The sequence below is a fragment of the Trichosurus vulpecula genome, chromosome X, assembly GCF_011100635.1.
Source record: "Trichosurus vulpecula isolate mTriVul1 chromosome X, mTriVul1.pri, whole genome shotgun sequence".
In the NCBI taxonomy this organism is placed as follows: domain Eukaryota; kingdom Metazoa; phylum Chordata; class Mammalia; order Diprotodontia; family Phalangeridae; genus Trichosurus; species Trichosurus vulpecula.
The window spans coordinates 43401047-43407346 of NC_050582.1; positions in this window are offsets into that span (position 1 = coordinate 43401047).

The window sequence follows — 6300 nt, forward strand, 5'->3', positions numbered from 1 at the left end:
GAAAGACAAAAGAGTAGTGTCACAAAAAATCTCAAGAAGACAGAGTATCCAGGAGGATAGGAGTGATCGATATTGTCAGATGCTGCTGAGAACTCAAGAAGGATGAGGATTGAGAAAAGGCCATACTCTGGCAATTAAGAGATCACTAGTAGCCCTGGAGAGCTCAGTTTCAGTTGAGTGATGAGGTCAGAAGCTGATGTGCATAAGTCTAAGAAGTGAGTGAGAAAAGTGGAAATGGAAGAAATTAGTATAGATAGCTTTTTCTAGGAGTTCAGCTAACAGAGTAGAAAAATATAGGACAGGAATGGAAGTCTGATTTTTTTTTAAGGATGAGAGAGACTTGAGCATGTTTGTAGCAGCAGGGAAAGAAGTGATAGAGATTGAAGATAAAAGAGAGAGGAGAGATGATGGGGGAGGCAAGGTGCTAGAGAACAAAGGAGAGGATGGGATGAAGGGTAAATGTAGAGGGGTCGGCCTTTACAAGAAGAGCCATGTCTCCAGCAGAGACTGGAGTAAAGAAAGAGTGGGGATGGGGTTGATGTAAAGAGCTTGTAGAACGAAGAGAAGAGGAGAAGAAGGTCACAATGAATAGCTTTTGCATTCTCATTAAAGGTGAAGTCATAGGGGCAGCTAGGTGGGGCTGTAGTGGGTGGAACACTGTTTCTGGAGTCAGGAGGACCTGAATTTAAATCCCACCTCAGACACTCACTAGCTGTGTGACACTGGGCAAGTCATTTAACCCTAATTGCCTCCAAAAACTAAAATTAATTTTTTAAAAAAGGTGAAGTCATCAACCAAGAGAATGGTGGGAGCAGGAAGGAATGAAAGGCTTGAAAAAAGGTTTGGTTCAACCTCTGTCAGAATTGGGATAGAGAATCAATTGCAGAGATGTAAGTGTTGCCTTGTCTATGAGTTTTGGCAGATTTGGGGGGGGGGATTTTAGGAAAAAATACAGAAAAGGACACAAGATAAGGTGAAGGGGGCAGGCATATGTGATGTCTACACTGGTGGTAGGAGCATCCATACTGATGAAATCACAAATCTATCAGAGTATGAAATCTTTTCTATCCTGTGCCTATCAACAAGGGATACCTGAGCTAGACAAATCATAGTCCTTGCCTTCATACAATTGGTGGTGGCAAATACAAAATGATGTAAACCCATGAAACAATTAGCTAGCAATAAAAGGGAGAGCCACAGAATAAACATATAATTATGTACTCCACAGCTATACCCCAAGTAACATGATTAGAGTCAGCAGAGTGTTTTCCATTCTCAAATCAAAGGATTGGATTAGATGGTTTCGAAGGTTCCTTCCAACTCTAAATCCTGTGATCTATTCATCAGTTTTATGAAAAATGCAATACTAGACAAATCAACGTCACAAGGGACAGTTAATTCCATAGGAACAATGGTTCTGCATGCACAGAAAACGGTAAGCCAACGTCAGTGGAGTTAACACCTCTGGAGCTTGAGCCCTAATCTGGATGGTAGCTGACCATCTGCTTGGCAACCACACAAGCGACATCATGATAGGGTTTCACGATGTTACCCTAGGGACTGATTATAATGCATTAATGGTATTATTGTAAAGCAGTGATAATCAAGGGACCATTATGATAGCATAGGCCTGTTAGGTATAACATCAGGTTCTGAATTGTGTTGTGTAAATGAGATTAGAGGGGACATAGAGGTGTCCCTCTAAAAATAAATCAAGTCAGAATTCCTAATTTACAGAAGTGATAAAGACCTGATGTGTTTTACGATACTAAAGTCCAGAAAATAATTGCCATCTTCACCCGTCTTCATAAGAACAGTTAGAGGACTGAGAAAAGCCATGGAAAATATTATAAAAATACATAAAATAAATATATATATATTTATATAATAGATTTATAAGATGAGAAGAAGGGAAAAAAATCTACAAAACTAACCAGCATATCAGAAAAAATCTTCCAATATATACAGAGCCCTATAACTTTGGTCCCCCACTGCAGCAAAGAAGCAGAGGGAGGTGTCTTCTCATATCTCTTTCTTGGGGCCAAACTATAATTTTGCAGCATTCAGTTTCAATTATTTTGTTATTAATGTTTGTTTTTCCATTTACATTATTCTAGTCCTTTAGTCTATTATTTTCCTGGTTCTACTTACTTCCCTCAGCATCAGCTCAGTCCAGTTTCCCATGCTTCTCTATAGTTATCCTATTCATTGTTTCTGACAGCACAGTAATATTCCATTACATCCATGTACCATAGCTTCTTTAGCCATTCAGTCAGTAAGCCAAGCATTTATTAAGTGCTTTCTCAGCTGATGAGCATCTACTTTATTTCCAGGCCTTTAATGTCACAAAAAGTGCTGCTATAAATATTTCAGAGGGCATGTGGTCAGTCTCCCTTTTTATCTTTGACTTTTTTCTCTGTTTTGTTAGCGATGGGCTCTTTAGGTCAAAGACTGTGGACATTCCAGTTATTCTTCAGAATCTTTTGAGGGGAGGTATCTCAACATATTATTATCCTTATTAAGATCCAACTGGAATCTCAGTTATTGAGACAAGAATCACTATTTGAGAAAAAACTGTTCGGAAAACTGGAAAGTAGGCTGACACAAACTAGATATAGACCAACATCTCACATTGTATGGTAAGATTAGCTCAAAATGGGTGCATGATTTAGACATAAAGGGTGATATTATGAACAACTTAGTGGATCATGGATAAAATTATCTGTTAGATCTAAGGATAGGTTAATAAAGACGTTAAAAGAGGAGGCAAAATGGACAATTTTGATTACATAAAATTAAAAAAGGTTTTATATAAATTAAACCGATATAAATAAAACTAGAAAAAAACAGGAAACTTGGAGAAATTTTTTTCGGCAACTTTGTCAATAAAGGTTGCCTTATGAAAAAATGCTCTAAATCACTAATTAGAGAAATGCACATTTAAACAACTCTGAGACACCATCTTGACTAAGATAAAAAAATAAAATGACATCCTGTATGAGCTGTGTCAAAGCAGATGCACTAACGTACCTGTGGTAGAGCTGTAAACTGGTGCAACCATTCTGGAAAGCTATTTGGAACTAAGCCACAAAAGCTGTTAAATCGTGCATACTCTTTGACCCAGTAAAACTGCTGCTAGGTCTATATACCCCAAAGAGATCAAAGAAAGAGGAAAAGGACCCATATATACAAAAATATTTGTAGCACTTCTTTTTGCGGTAGCCAGAAATTGGAAACTGAGAGGATGCCCATCAGTTGGGGAGCAGCTGAACAAGTTATGGTATATGAATGCTGTTGTACTGTCAGAAATGATGAAGGGAATGGCTTCAGAAAAACCTGGGAAGACCTGTATGAACTGATGCAAAGTGAAATGAGCAAAACCAGAACAGTCTATATAATAACAGCTATATCATAAAGATAATCAACTTTGAAAGACTTAGATCAACACTATGACTCACCACAATTCCAAAGTACTCATGCTGAAACATGCTATCCACCTCCAGATAGAGAGCTGATGGACTCAGAATGCAGATTGAAGCATGTCTCTCTTCCTTCCTTCCTTCCTTCCTTCTTTCCTTCCTTCCTTCTTTCCTTCCTTCCTTCTTTCCTTCCTTTTCTTCCTCTTTCTCTCTTTTTATTTTTTGGGACATAACTAATATGAGAATTTGTTTTGCTTGACTATACATATTTGTAATGTTTTTTTCCTTTCTCAATGGGGAGGGGAAGGAAGGAGGCAGAGAATTTGGAACTGGGTGAGACGGACGTTTCTTGCCAATCTTCCAAGTTTCTTGGGCTAAAAGATTTGCCTTTTTTTTGCTGGTTCTGCTGTTCCAGGATTTGTTTTTAGGTGCTATTTTATGGTTGTTTGGAGGTGAATATTGGAGAGTTACAGCAATTTACTGTTTAGTCTGCCTTCTTGGTTCCTGGAAGTTACTCTTTCTAGGTCTTTTTAACTTTCATGGGTATTAATGAAGCACTCAAAGCCATCCCTTTGTTTTCCCTTGGTCTTGCTACATGACCAGTCCACATCACTTTCTAATCATACATCTCCTGGGTTATATCTTTTATGCTATGTGTTATTGGTAATATATTTGGAATTGATTGCTTGATGTGCGAGACACTGGCACAAGTCTGCCCAGCATGGTGTGCTCCATGAGCAAAGCTGAATTGAAGTACCTCAAAGGAAACATGAGATGTGCAAATTTAGAGAATCCACTCTAAATGTTCACATGGATTATGCGTACCTGACCTGTGGTAAAGCATTCCTAGCTCATATTGGTCTGATCAGCCAGAGCCGGACACAATGTAATTTGACTCTAACACAGTGATGTCATTTTGGTCCTCTTCAAAAACAAAGGACAACAACTAACTATATTGGTAATATTCAGTAGCTTACTTACCCTCACTGTATACCTCTCCCATTGTCTTTTGAATGATCTGCATTTTTTATATTTTCAGAGAGGGTACCCCATGATTTGCAGCCACGTAGCTTCAGTATAAGGAAATTGGGGCTTTAAAAAAGACAGGTTTTTGTTTCGGGGGCAATTTAAGATCACTAAAAGTGCTGAGAAGTTTTCCAAATGCCACCCACCTTGCTCGCTTCCTGCTTTGCAATTCTTAGCCTAGCTCATCATCTCTCTGCAGAGTCTAAGAAACATATAATGATGAACCTACTCAATTGGTTGTCCATCCAACTGCCTATCATGGTCTGGACAATAAGCATTCTTTATCCACTTGGGGTTTTTTATTCATTAATTCATATATGTATGTATGTATGTAAATATATATATATGTATGTATGTAATTGTGTGTGTATATGTGTATATATACATGAGAGAGAGAATGCCAAGTCAGTATGAAAAAGTGAAAATACCTTATAGTAGTTATCTTCTATTACTTCATAGATTTGGAGTGAAAGACATGCTTTCCTATTTTCTCATTTCCCAAATGTTTTCTCAACTTAAGATGAATTGGGCCCAGGGATGAAAATACCTGCTAGAGAAATAAATTCTATTCAATATTGAATTATTATTTCAATAGGCTCCAATAAATCAAAGAACTTAAAAGATTTCCATTAGTTCAATGATGTGATTTCTTTGAAATTCCAAGTAAGTAAGCATGAATTTCTTTAATATTTGAGTTGTTATTCTTAAGTGTAAAGGAAGAATGCTTTCTGGGTTCCAGATTTTCTTGGACATCAGAGAAGATTGGACACTGATACTTAAAACTGAGAATATCAGCCAGACAATGATCTGGAAATGTGATATACTGCTTCTTGAGATCAATTTATAAAACTTCTTTTTATAAAACTTCTTAAATTATTATATTATCTCAAATGCAATATAATTATAATCCATATCCATGACAATATCTTCAAGCTCTAAGTTATTCTGAGGACAAATGCATTTTTAAAGCTGTAATTCACAAAATCCCTACAAAGTCACAGTTATGTTTCCATTGCAGAAGTGTTTCTATTATTTGGGAGTTAGTTCACATGATCATAGATTTAGAGCTGTAAGGGACCTCAGACACTCCAACCCCTCGTTTTACAGAGAAACTGAGGCACACCATAATTAAATGATTTATCCTAGGTCACAGAGGTAGAATTTCAACTCTGGTCTTCCTGAGTTCAAGTCTAGAACTCTTTATTGTGCCATGTTCAACCACAAATGCCTCTCTTCCATCTCTCCCATTCTTGCTCTCTCATATACAGCCACTCACAGAGTAAATGGCTATTCACTCCCATTCCCAAAATATCTACTCCAAAGGCCCACTTCAGTAAGGTTGCTCCAGAAGGCCCCTGACAAAATGCATATATGGTGAGGAGAAGGGGACTATATTAAACCATTCATACTTACTATTTCATCACATTAGCTAACTAGTCACACAGTTCCTTTAGGGAGGGGGACAAAGAACTGATAAGTTGGACTAGGAAAAAGGGAGAAGGCATTATATTCTATTGGAATTTTAAATTTCTCTCTTGTTGCCTTAAGAACAGGATACATTAGAATGGTTCTCATTACATCTCATTAAATTACATAAATTTCATTCCATTTCAGCCTGGTTAAGTCTTATGATTTCACCAATCTTCCTAAGGTTGAACGCTGCTGAGCTGAGACTTTTTTTTTAAGGCTAACCAAATTTAAATGATTTAACAAGATTTCAAATGATGTACTGAGACCGTAGAAGAATGAGCAAGTCTTCAAAGATGGCATCAGAGCATACCTTTACCAGGCTTTAGTTATATCCAATTCAAAATAAACCTTCCCAGGGATCGGCCAGGAAAACAAAAACATGTTT